Raw genomic sequence first — 14,167 nt, forward strand, 5'->3', positions numbered from 1 at the left:
CCATTTCCTAAACCAATTTTCCAACAATAAATTAAATATAAAAATATTCCATCATAATATTGTACATTCTAATTTTATGCACAAGCCTCTTAAATCCTTCTATACTTGATTTCAAAATCTCCATAAAATCAAGCCTTTCGAAAATACATGTCTTAAGCTTGAAACCACCTTGCTTGAGCTCAATATATGGAAAGATGCAAAAAGGGTGGGGCGTGCCACCCTGGTTGGCCTCCCATGGCCCCCACCAACTTGCAATGGTGCCCCATGTGTACTAATAGACCCCATGCAATAATAAAATATTTAAAATTTAAAATTTTAATTTTTAAAAATAAAAAATAATTATTAATTTCATTTAATCAAGTGTGCTTGATGCCTGTAATTGATTATATCAAGCAAAGAAAATTTGGATCCATGATAGTAATAGAAAGAAGGAAAAAAAGAATAAAATCCAGGATATTTTACTAAGTTGATGGCTCAGGAGTGGTTCGTAAATCTCTTGAGTTATTTGGTGGTTTTTGAAAAAAAGATCTATGTGATCTTTACCGAGGAATACATTTTTTTTTTTTTTTTTAAAAGATCACTTACAGGTGGTCTTTACTATAATAAGATAAATTTCAAAATAAAATCAACATAACAATAAAACCAAGATCTTAACAACTTGATGTCATTGAAACAACTATGCACTATACTTGAGAATAAAAGATAAGATTGCAAGAAACAAAAGGAAGAGTGGCGGAGATTACCTCAACCGGGCTTATTACACCCACACCGAGTTACCACCATCCGATGGCACGGGATCAACGGTCTAGCTTCAATCTCGAGCCCGAAAAGCAAATTTCGGCCAAGCCACACCAATGAAACATGAGCCCATTTGATCACAAACTCAAACCCTATGTGAATTCTCTTAACAATCTAGTTTGAGAGAGATGGATTCTCTTTTTGCTAAACCCTAAAACCCTTAACCATAAATCCATATTTAAAAGATAGGAGAGAAGAACTCCATAACCTAAATCCTTAGGTTCTTTCACAATGTGGGAGAGAGAGATCAAATATGAGAGAGATAAACTTTCTTAAGAGAGAGAGAGAGAGATAGAAAGATAAGGTGTAGAGATTTTTTAGTAGAGACAATCCCTTTTTATAGGCTTGAATAAGATTAGGGTTTTTTAAGGTTTTCTTTGGCTTACCTCTTCTTGTGAGATTAAACATAGACCGTCGATCAAGGGTAATTTGTGGGGTAAGAGATTTGAGCCATCCATTCCATAGATAGACCATCAACATTATAGAAGGTGCATGAACCATTATCCTCCTGTCCTAAACTATTTTCCCATCAATAGAAATTAAATAAATTAAATCTAATCAAAATATTGTACATATCATAAAATAGCACAAGTCTGCTCAATCTTTCAACAAAATCTTTCAAAGATATTTCAAGTCAATATTTAGTTAATATCTTCCAACCATATGACCACATGCCATATCACCAAACAATAGAGAAGAGAAAAGAGAAGAGAAGAAAGAAAAGAGAAGAAGAAGATAAAGAGAAGAGAAGAGAAAGAGAAAAGAAAAGAAGAGAGAAGAGGAGAGAGAAAAGAGGGAGAAGAGGAGAGAGAGAAGAAAAATAAGCATGGCGGATTGACTGTTGTGCCAAGGTGAAGAGAGAAGAGGGAGGAGAGAGAAGAGAGAAGAGATGTCGTGTATGGCGGGGTGACCCTGCCGTGCCAAACAGAGGAAAGAGAGAAGGAGGAGCAATGAGAAAAGTCAGGGACGACAGGTTGATCTTACCGTGCCAGTCAGAGAAGAGAGAGAAAGAGAAGGAATGAGAAAAGTCAAGCACGACAGGTTGACCCTGTTGTGCAAGACAGAGGAAAGAGAGAAGGATGAGCAATGAGAAAAGTCAGGCACGACGGGTTGACCTTGCCGTGCCAGTCAGAGAAGAGAGAGAAAGAGAAGCAGTGAGAAAAGTCAAGCCCGACGTGTTGACCCTGCCGTGCCAGACAGAAGAAAGAGAAGAGAGAAAAGAGAAAAGCATGGATGGTGGCTTGTACGACCATCTAGGAGAGTGAAAAGAGAGAAAGAGAGAGAAGAGAGAGACATGAACAACGGTTTGTGCTGCCGTCCAAGAGAGTGAAGAGAGAGAAAGAGAAAGAAAAAGAAAGAGAATGGAAAGAAGAAGAAAGAGAAAGGAAAGAAGAAGAAAGAGAAAGGAAAGAAGAAGAAAGAGAAATGAAAGAAGAAGAGAGAAATGAAAGAAGAAGAAAGAGAAATGAAAGAAGAGGAGTGAGAAAGGAAAGCAGAGAGGAGAGAGAAAGTTACCTTAATGGCTCAAGGGTACCCGCCTAAAATCTTCTCTCTCCTCCCTCTCTCTCTCCAAGGAAGAAAATCGTGACCCAAAAGTTTAAACAAAAGCCCAAATTTTAATTGATCAAAGAGGGGTCCTTTACAAGAGCACATCACGTGCTTATATAGAAATTGAATCCAAACATTGGTGGATGTCCAATTCTTAACTTAATTGCTGAAAAATAATATTAATAAAAATAAGAAAATAGGGGCAAAATGACGATTTTGGGCCTCTCTCACAAATCTTGAAATTCCAATTCAATCCCTGTCATGGACATGAAACTCCTGCGATCTTCCGAGGTCCATCCAGGGTCTCTCTGGTCTCTATCCAGCCAAAAGATTATTGCTTTCTTGATCAACTAGGGGAGACGATCATTTTGATACCCATTTCGAGCCATGGATCGGGTTTTTGGGCCACGATCCCGAAGTGTGAAAATTATGAGGAATGTGCAATCTTTGATTCAAGATCACACCCATTTCTTGTTGTTTTTTATGATTTCTTCACTGGATTTTGACGAGTATGCCATCATGAATGTTTCCAACAAACGTGGCTCGATTTGGTGCCCGAACGACCATTTTCCAAATTAGGTCTTTTAGCTAGAAATTGGTATGTGATATTGCAGTGACTTCGTCGCCTTTTTACGGTATATCCAACCGTTCATCATGTGTGATTTTTAGCCCAAATGAAGTTTCCGACGTTGTGGTCGTAACAGATCTAGTTTGAGGCCGATCCGATAGGTGAGCATCGTGATGCGGCCATTCAATCGACGATACCTCTTGCTGTGAAATTCTACAACCATGCTTTCGATCACGCTTTTCTCTCTAGTTTTTCTCCCAGCTTGGGCTACAACAAGGGTCGTGCCATATTTTGAAATGTTCGAGCGGACGAGACAAACATGTTCCCAAAATTTGGGCTTGATCCAATCTGGGACAAGAGAGATATGACCTTCTAAAGTTCAGGCCAAAATAACAAAAACTCAGTTTCCATTAATGGAGAGTGGTTCAATGAGGGTGCATCGCAATATTGTGTGACCTACCCGTTTTGGGTAATTTTGCCATAACTGTCAAAAAACGTCCCATCAAGTCGAAACTTGGTCTATGGGAGTTTTCGAACATTTTGGATCTAATGGCTATAGTCCCACAGTCGTTTGAAGCTCCAGTAATAGGGCTGTAGTTATAAGGTCCATTTCCAGCATGCGAAATGTCGATTTTTCCAAAATTGTTTCTGCATCTGCACTGGCTTTAACTTGTTGGATCACGACGAAACTTGGAAGATGTTCTTAGGAGACCCTTAGGCACTATCTTGAACCTTCTTGGGCCATTCAGAGACTGTCAGAAATTTCACTTCTGGATCAGAGCTTATTGTCCTACGGCTTCTGTAGTCCACATGCATTTTGATACCTGTGGACCTAGGTTGCGAACTGCTTATCCTTATTCGCATCGAAGATACATGTCACGACCCCCCCTGACCCCTATCGTACTTGTCGGAGGATGACAGAGTGCGGGATCGGGACCAGAGCTCGTGAATGTCACTCAGGTGAGGAGTGGTTCAACGTGTTTAAAAATGCAAAATGAAAGAAAACCATGAAATAAAATAAAAACTCATTCATCAAGCATCATAAAACTACACAAATTAAAACCATTTTAAACAATTTCCAAGGGTCCTTTATAATTCTGTCCAAGGCACTACTGGCCTGACAACGAAATGTCAATATTACATCAAAATCACATAGTGGCACTGCCACCAAACACCTACTATCAAATGTTCCTTGTCAGATCTTGAACTTCAACTGCCTGTTACCACTGTCCAGCTGCCCCTCAGGAAAGGTCGGTTATCACTCTACACAAATAGAAAAAATAAGAAGAATGATCTCAAAGCTCAGTAAGTAGATCAGTGCCCTTGCATTCCTACCTACATGCACACTTATGAGGTAATGTGGTCCGCGGATCATCACAGTTCGTACAAGTCACAAAGTAAAGTAATGTATCACAATTCATTAGCAGTTTAAAACAGAGTATAGTTCAGATATCAAGGTAGTACATATGTATGAGCTAACAATTATTGCACCTCTTATCATAGTAACAGGTCAGTACCTAGAAAGAACACACAAAGCACACAAGCAAAGTCTAGAGTTGTCTACTCTCAAAGTAGAAGGCACATCGATCAGGTTAAGCCAATCCTGAACTTGGAACTTCTACCCTCATTCAGGAGGGAGGACAATGATAAATAGAGGCCCCATTTCATAATGTCCTCAATCATACACACAATCCCCAGCACGCTTTGGGGATTTTGATAGGCGGTGGCCTTGCAAGACATGACCCTCTCCTTATGACTTTAGGCGAGAGGGCGTTACACTACCATTGGAAGACCCAATGCGTACTGCCTATAAAAATGTGGGGGGCACGACCCTCCCTATAATTTACAGTCACCTCTCGACTCCGTTTTTATCATTGGAGTCGAGGCATAGTCTATCCAATTACCAATAGAAGACCCATTGCGTAGTGGTCATGTCACATATATTAGTCTCAATATAATATAATCACAATATCCAACTACCAATGGAGGACCCATTGCATAGTGGTTAGTCACATGTATCAGTTTCATTATAACAAAATCATAATATCCAACTACCAATGGAGGACCCATTGCATAGTGGTTAGTATCACATATATTAGTCTTAATATAACAGAATCACAATATCCAACTACCAATGGAGGACCCATTGTGTAGTGGTCAGTATCACATATATCAGTCTCAATATAACAGAATCACAGTATCCAACTACCAATAGAGGATCCATTGCGTAGTGGTCATGTCACATATATCAATCTCAATATAGCAGAATCACAATATCCAACTCCTAATGGAGGACCCATCACGTAGTGGTCATATCACATATATCAATCTCAATATAGTAGAATCGCAATATCCAACTACTAATGGAGGACCCATCATGTCACATATATCAGTCTCAATATAACAAAGTCACGGTATCCAACTACCAATGGAAGACCCATCGCGTAGTGGCCATATCACATATATCAGTCTCAATATAGCCGAATCATAGTATATCACATTTAGTTTCACTGCGTATATGTATGCTCTAGCGTTCATTTGCTCATGCTTTACCATTCAAGAGTTTAAGAACATTCATAGTATCACAAGAAGGCATTTTCAGTAACTCATGACAGATAATTTCAATCTCCTTATGAAGGGATTTAGCTATGTTTAGAAACATAAGTATATAATGTTTGCATAGTTCATAATAACAGTTTGGGATTTACTGTCATTCCCATTAGAGATATGCATATACTAAATGAGCTATGACATTCAATTCATCAGGAATTTCAACTCAATTTCAATATTCACTTGAAATAGACATGTATATCTTTCGTTCAAAAGAAATTTGAAGTTGTTTGTGCATCATTTGATCAATTAAAAGACCAACAGAACAAGAGCAATAGTTTCTATAATTTGCAGTAATCTATGATAGTGACATCTTATACCAACATAAGCATAACTCCCAAATTTGAGGGAATTCTAAGATGATTTCAAAACCAAAGTTCAAGTACAAATACATATCTTTTGATCAAAGGCAATCTGAAAGCATTTGGACTACAATTGGTTGATCAAAAGCTCATAGCAACAGAAGTGAATTTATGAATTCTGTTAACAATGATATAACCTTCTTATCAGGGATATAATTTTCAGTCTAAAGGGTATTTCAAACTGATTTGAACATGAAAATTTAAGTAAACACACAAATATTTCAAATGGAAGTGGTTTTAAAAGCAATTGGACTCCATTTGGTCATTCAAAATCTCAAGACAACAAAAGCAACAGTTTTGAAATTCAGTGAAATCTGCTAACAGTGACATGCTTGCACAATTTGAAGCATGGCTCTTGATTTATAAGGAATTTGAGCAATGTTTAAACATGAAAATCATAGTAGACATGCATATTTCCAATGTAGGAGATTTGGTGTCATTTGATAGGTCAACAGAGTGCTACAAAAACATGAAACTTCCCTACAATTTCACAGTGTAAACATGGCATCTGTCAAGTAACAGTCAATTACTCTCAATTTAGGTTAGACATTAATATGAAACCTTTTTCATCTTGAATTACACTCACATGAATACCAATTCACATATTTTCATGATCAACAATAGTAATTTCAGTGCTCATCTTGTCTTGCAAAAAAGGCCTAATTTTTGGAAAACAAGGCACAACAAGATACACATGCAACCATTGTTCCCCAAAATTCATACAAGTTCATGCTTAATTTTCATACTTCCACAACTAAAGACATGCAAGGTTTTTGATCCACTTACTTTGTGTGTGCAATGGTGTTCTCTCAACCCTTCACATAGTCACTTCACCTTCACTCCAAGTATTCCCACAAGGCTCAAAAGGGGCTGCAGTTTGGTGTACCAAGAGAGAAGAATGGGTTCCAAAGTGTGAGGCAAAAGGGAGAGAAGGGGCCTTTGTACTCTCTCACATGAAATGTGGCATCTTGGGCTTGCCAAGTGGCAACCTTAGTGTCATGCAGCTTGACAAGTGGCAGGTGGCAGCATGCAGCAGGCAAGTGTCATCCATGAGTCATGCATAGGCTTGGCGGTGTTGTGCACGGCGGCATTGTGCACGGCGACACTCTTTTCTGCTTCTTTCACTGCTGTGCACATTTCCCTCTCTTCTCCTTCCTTACTGCCATGCACGCCCACTGTCGTACATGCTTACTGCCGTGTGCACCTTCTCTCTTCTTCTTCTTAACTGCCGTGTGTGCCCACTGTTGCGCACTCTTACTACCGCGCACGTCTTCCACTGTCGCGCGCTCTTCTCTCCTTTTATCTCTTCTTACTGCCACACGTACTCCACTGCTCGTGCACTGCCGTGCGCACACTGTCGCACACGCATTACCATGGGCGCACTACCGTGTGCACACTGCTGCGCGCGCCCTCTCTTTCTAGTCTCTCTTCATTGCCGCGCATGTACATTGCCGCGCACTTCCCTCCTTATCCCGCCGTGCACTCTATTTGGCTGGGAAAGTCTAGGTCGTTACAATACAAATGTTGAAAAATACCCTCAAATAATCACTCCATGGGAAAATTACAAAAAATCCCCTAAAAGGGTACTTTATAGAGAACCTACCCCAAATAAAGTTTTTTTAGCCACTTTTACCCTAAATTTAACATTTCTAGCAAATACCCTCAAGTCAATAAAGTCATATTTGTTTGAAGAAAATACCCCTAGTGTCAGACCGCCCCCATTTTATATTGGAGCGCATGCCCAAAGTGCTGGACCACCCCCATTTTGTGTTGGACCGCATGCTTTCTAGAAGCCCAAAGTGCCGAACTGTCCCCTTTTTTTTACCGGACCACTCCTATTTTGTGCCAGATCTCATGCTTTCTAGAAGCAAAGTGCTTGACCACCCCCATTTTGTGCCGAACCGCATGATCAAAGTGTAGGACTGCTCCTATTTTGTGTCAGACTTTATGGTTTCTAGAAGCAAAGTGCTAGACCGCCCCCATTTTGTGCTGGACCACTTGCTTTTCAGAGGGTATTTTGGTCTTCCTTTTATGTTTTGCTCGGAAAATTAAATTTGGGAAAAAAATTGCCAAAAAAAAGCTTAGTTGGGGGTAAGTTGTCTAGAAAGTATAATTTTAGTGGTTTTTTTTTGTATTTTTCCCTTTATATCTCTCCCTCTTATGGACAGATGTGTCGCTCATCTCTTAATGATTATTAATATGTTCTGCCTCTTACCCTCGAGGAAAAGGACACTAGCATGGAATGTTTCTTTCTATATCACACAACCATGTAAGATTTGCAATGCTTTTCTCTCTTGTTTTTGACAAGGTTAATGAATATTATTAAGTAAATAGAGTGATTACAATGAGAAAATTAAAACAATACATGAGATACAACTAATGAATCCAAACAAATTACTTTCTTCTCCAATTCATCAGCAATAGAATTAGCTTCACGATAAACATGATTGAAGAAACATCTACTGCCCAAAGCTAAATCCATCGCTTTTTGCCATAAAGATCGAAGTCGCCAAGGAGGTCTTGACAGGCCTTTATACCCATTGATGACATTGCTAGAATATTCTTCAATGATCAAGTTATCGTCCATTCCTTTATCCCTACAAATCTGCAATCTCCGCATGGTTAGCAGTCACTGTCCTACAAGGACCTGCATAACAAAATAAAATTCTACCTTCAATGTTCCTACAAATTCCGCCCATTCCTGATTGCCCTGGATTCCCAAATAATGAGCCATCAAAATTCAGTTTTACACCATCCAAAACTGGCGGAGTCCAACTACATTGTGGTGTAATCTAGATAAATCTTTGCAATACCAACTTATCAAAATTGTCCTCAATATCTCTCTGAGAAATACCCCAATCTTCCTTGGTTGATCTAAACCAACTCTATGTACTAAAGACAATTTTGTTTTTTAAATCTACCATATCTAAGGCCACAACGTCAAAACTCCTCCGATTCCTTTCTACCCATAATTCCCATATAAGAGCACCTCTAAGAATTTCTCAAAGCAATCTTCCTATCTTTGGAATCCCACAAACCTTCAATTGACTTATAAGATAAAAAACTCAAGACGAAATGAGCATGAAAACTCTTATTTTTTGCATTGCCCAACACCATAAATAATATGTATATGAGCAATATAAAAAAACATGTGATCAACATTCTCCTCATCACTTTTACAAAATAAGCGCACAATAACAATCACCTTCCCTCTTTTCTCTCTCCTTTTTTGTCACATTCTCAATTCCAACGTATAAGATTTCACTCTCTCACATGTAAGATCTCTCTACGCTGTTCCCCTCTTAATGGATCACTACCATATAAGATCTTTCTCTTTTGACCGGGTAAAATGGCTTAAATTAAATGTAAAATTTAAAAATACTACATTCATATATGATTTATTTAACTGTTATTTAAATCTTCACCTCAATTTATCATTATTATATCTATACTCATTTTTTTTGCTATTCCAAAATTGCCTATATTTTGAATCTTTAGGATTTGAAGTCAATAAAAAATTTCAGACCTTCAAGATTAGAAAGTGCAGATTTTTATATCTTGAAGGGTAGTCGAGAGCCTCTTTTTTTTATCCCTCACAAGATTTTTTGGATTTAATAATTGAATTTAACAAAAATACAAGATCTGGCTCGAAAATGTTAATTTTTTAATTCTGAAAAGTTAATTTTTTAATTCTGAAAAGTTAATTTTTAAAGTAAATTTCAGATTTTTAAAATCTGAAATTGTTCAGGGATGCTAAAATGCAATATTTTTTTTTTATTTGGAAATTGAAAAATTCAGTTTTCATATATTTTGGATTTTAAAAATCTGAAATTATTGGGGCGCTTAATTTATATTTAAAATAAAAATTCCGATTTTCAAATAAATTTTTGATTTTCAAAATCCAAAATTGTTGGGAGACATTATTCGGGTAAATATAATTATTGGGACACTATTTTTGGGGGGGAAATTTTTTTGATTCTCAAAATAAAAAATGTAATTTTCAAATAGGTTTTAGATTTTCAAAATTTAAAATTGTTGAAATTGTTGGGTGCTAATTTGTTTTCACAAATTTTAGATTTTTAAAATTTAATTTTCAAATAAATTGTGGATTTTCAAAATTTTAAAATATTGGGGGATGCTAAATTTTGCTGGCAGGAAAGCAACAAAGACCAGAAATGAACGTCTATAAATCATGATTTTTTGCGCATAACTTATTTTATTTTAGTTATTTTTACATTTTCAGGTGTGATGTTTTTTTTTTTTTGCCTCTTTCCTTTTAGGTTTTTAAATTTATTTTTACTTTATTTGTCGTTGCATCTATAGGTTAAAGCAGAAGAACAACCAAATATTTCCTTACTTTGTCTCAACTATACCCTATTCTAAATTATGGTTAGTTATATTTAGCGCATCTAATACATTCCGTAAATTAAGGAATTCACTTTGAAATTTTTATCAAATTAGCATAGCTTAAAATTCAACAAAAAATTAGACTAATTCAATGGGAGCTCTTTTAGGGTTTGTACATAAAAGTCAAGTTCATCAATAAACTTATGTGTCTTAAGTTCTTCCAGGTTGGGGATTGGGTCCTTGCCCAATGAGGGTTAGTGGGTCATTTTTTCATTGGTGCAGTTGGCATACGGATGCCTATGTAGGTGTAGAGGTACGGTGCCCTTCAAATTTTATCATGGTATATTATTTTGATGTAAAATGTTATTAGGATTGTTTCAAAATCTATCTTTATATCTAATTATAAAATTTAAATTTCAAAAATGGTTAAAATCAAGTAGATCTATAAACATATGAAAATCTTGAAAATGGACGGTGTAGATAATATGTTGTAAAATGCACTATTTCTGCGACTTAAAACCTTTTTATTTTTCATAGTCATACATCTCGATGTCGAGATGATCAATCAAAGGATTTTTCAACATTAAAACTACCTTTATCGATGGATTATATAAACTTTTTCCTTTTTTCATATGACCCAAAGTTAAGTCCAAACTTGTAATCTTGTTCATGGTTTTAAGCGATTCATTTTGCCAGTAATTGTGACCTCCTTATATTAAAGGTAAATGGTCTCATAGTATACAACCCCTTTTTAAACATTGATTCCAACATACTGTTTCACTAATATGAAAAAAAAGAAAGCAAAATGTAACTTTCACTATCAAAAGTTATGCATCCTTATTTCATAAAAACAAGACATTACAAATAACCTACCAAGAGAGATCCAAGACCCTTTAATTACTTAGAAGATTTAAAATTAAGCAAGAACAGGTTCAAAGGAAGTGAGATTCATGAGTTTCAACCATGGCTTCTCCCACACAATGGCCTTGTAAACCCTCACAAATGGTTCTTCAAGGGCCTGGATTTCGAACTTATAATTCGCCCTTGCTATGACTTGTTCCTTCGCTTTGACCACAGAGATGAAAGATAACATGGCTCCACTCTATTTATTGTAAGTGGATACAGTGTATTTGCTCAGATCTTGAATGTGGCTTTCGTTGGTTAAAATTTAAATTTCAAAAATGGTTAAAATCAAGTAGATCTATAAACATATGAAAATCTTGAAAATGGACGGTGTAGATAATATGTTGTAAAATGCACTATTTCTGCGACTTAAAACCTTTTTATTTTTCATAGTCATACATCTCGATCTCGGGATGATCAATCAAAGGATTTTTCAACATTAAAACTACCTTTATCGATGGATTATATGAACTTTTTCCTTTTTTCATATGACCCAAAGTTAAGTCCAAACTTGTAATCTTGTTCATGGTTTTAAGCGATTCATTTTGCCAGTAATTGTGACCTCCTTATATTAAAGGTAAATGGTCTCATAGTATACAACCCCTTTTTAAACATTGATTCCAACATATTGTTTCACTAATATGAAAAAAAAGAAAGCAAAATGTAACTTTCACTATCAAAAGTTATGCATCCTTATTTCATAAAAACAAGACATTACAAATAACCTACCAAGAGAGATCCAAGACCCTTTAATTACTTAGAAGATTTAAAATTAAGCAAGAACAGGTTCAAAGGAAGTGAGATTCATGAGTTTCAGCCATGGCTTCTCCCACACAATGGCCTTGTAAACCCTCACAAATGGTTCTTCAAGGGCTTGGATTTCGAACTTATAATTCGCCCTTGCTATGACTTGTTCCTTTGCTTTGACCACAGAGATGAAAGATAACATGGCTCCACTCTATTTATTGTAAGTGGATCCAGTGTATTTGCTCAGATCTTGAATGTGGCTTTCGTTGGTTAAAATTTAAATTTCAAAAATGGTTAAAATCAAGTAGATCTATAAACATATGAAAATCTTGAAAATGGACGGTATAGATAATATGTTGTAAAATGCACTATTTCTGCGACTTAAAACCTTTTTATTTTTCATACTCATACATCTCGATGTCGAGATGATCAATCAAAGGATTTTTCAACATTAAAACTACCTTTATCGATGGATTATATAAACTTTTTCCTTTTTTCATATGACCCAAAGTTAAGTCCAAACTTGTAATCTTGTTCATGGTTTTAAGCGATTGATTTTGCCAGTAATTGTGACCTCCTTATATTAAAGGTAAATAGTCTCATAGTATACAACCCCTTTTTAAACATTGATTCCAACATATTGTTTCACTAATATGAAAAAAAAGAAAGCAAAATGTAACTTTCACTATCAAAAGTTATGCATCCTTATTTCATAAAAACAAGACATTACAAATAACCTACCAAGAGAGATCCAAGACCCTTTAATTACTTAGAAGATTTAAAATTAAGCAAGAACAGGTTCAAAGGAAGTGAGATTCATGAGTTTCAGCCATGGCTTCTCCCACACAATGGCCTTGTAAACCCTCACAAATGGTTCTTCAAGGGCCTGGATTTCAAACTTATAATTCGCCCTTGCTATGACTTGTTCCTTCGCTTTGACCACAGAGATGAAAGATAACATGGCTCCACTCTATTTATTGTAAGTGGATACAGTGTATTTGCTCAGATCTTGAATGTGGCTTTCGTTGGTTGCACTTGCTTGTACCCTCCAGCTAAAGGTCCGGTTGCTGAGGCCATGGCAAATGCTGCCGACAAGAGAGACAAACACATGAAGAAGAGCTGGTATTAGGCTCCCATGTTGCTAGAGATTGGGATTTCGTTTTTTGGTTCCCTTGGGTTAGGGTTTGTTTAGGTTTATATCTGCGTTTAACAAAGAGAGAGATTAGTGGCAAAGGTGGTACAATAATTTTATGTAACTTTTTTTAGAGAAAGATTGTTTATGCACCTTTTTTAGAGAGTGACCAATGGCAATGATGTTACAGTGGTTCAGTGCACCATTTTAGAGAGAGAGGAGGTGCAGGTCATGCATTTATTAATTAGAGACCTATTTAGAGAGAGAAATAGAGACAGAAACATTAAAACTCAGTAGGTCATGTTAGTGAGTGTGGATGAGGATGAGTAGCGTCTCTTACAAGTCACTTTGTCTTTGTAGGGTGGAATGAGAGGCCAAAAGTTATGGCCGTGACTGTGTGACCCGTGAAGTACATAAGAGAATAAATTCTTGGGGTCCTAAATGCCATTACCTAACAGTAAAAGAAAATGCGTTGTATACTGTTTGCCAAGATCGATTTCAAAAGGGTATGGTTTGTTTTAGGCAGAAAATTTTACTTTTTATTTTAGTGGAATGTTGTAGAAATGATATCTTGTACCATAAGTGTCTAATTTCTACTATTGGTAGTTGTTAGCTAGCCCCAAGAAGGAGCGTAGCTCGTGGATGCCCTTAGGTTGGCTAGCACCTTTAATCATCCATTTCGATTTGCCCTCTCTGCCTACTTTGTATCCAAGGAACATGATCTCCTCCTCCCGGGCAAAGATGTATTTTTGTAGTTTTACATATAATTGATTTGACCTTAGCTTCTCGAACACCAACATTAGATGATTAACATGATCATTTAAAGTCTGGCTATACACGATGATGTCATTTAAGTATACCATGACAAACACGTGGATATACTTGTTCATTAAGTGACAAAACGTTATCGGGGCATTAGTTAGACCAAACGACATTACAAGGAACTCAAAAGACGCATAACGGGTTATACATGCAGTTTTCTATTCATCTCCCTCCGCTATGTGAATGTCTCAATAGCGAAAGCACAATTGGTTGGTCATCGTATAGCTACCACGCACCTAAGTGAGTGGTCAGCTCCCTCGCCACCACATCCCACTTGTTGCCTGCATGATTAGTATCTGATGCCATCACCATGCCTAGATTTCATGACTA

General features: G+C 36.7%; 1 long non-coding RNA gene across 1 annotated transcript; it reads right to left on the minus strand.

The window, feature by feature from the left end:
- Window positions 1-12,563: 12,563 nt before the first annotated feature.
- On the minus strand, window positions 12,564-13,233 carry LOC148781255 (uncharacterized). The gene is made up of 2 exons (XR_016058946.1): window positions 13,169-13,233; window positions 12,564-13,083 (listed from the first exon to the last, which is right to left on the minus strand). It is a non-coding gene; the product is annotated as an uncharacterized LOC148781255 (long non-coding RNA).
- Window positions 13,234-14,167: the final 934 nt, after the last annotated feature.

This window comes from Amborella trichopoda, chromosome 7 (genome assembly GCF_054954075.1).
Source record: "Amborella trichopoda isolate Santa Cruz 75 chromosome 7, AtrichopodaSantaCruz75HAP2 v2.0, whole genome shotgun sequence".
NCBI lineage: Eukaryota > Viridiplantae > Streptophyta > Magnoliopsida > Amborellales > Amborellaceae > Amborella > Amborella trichopoda.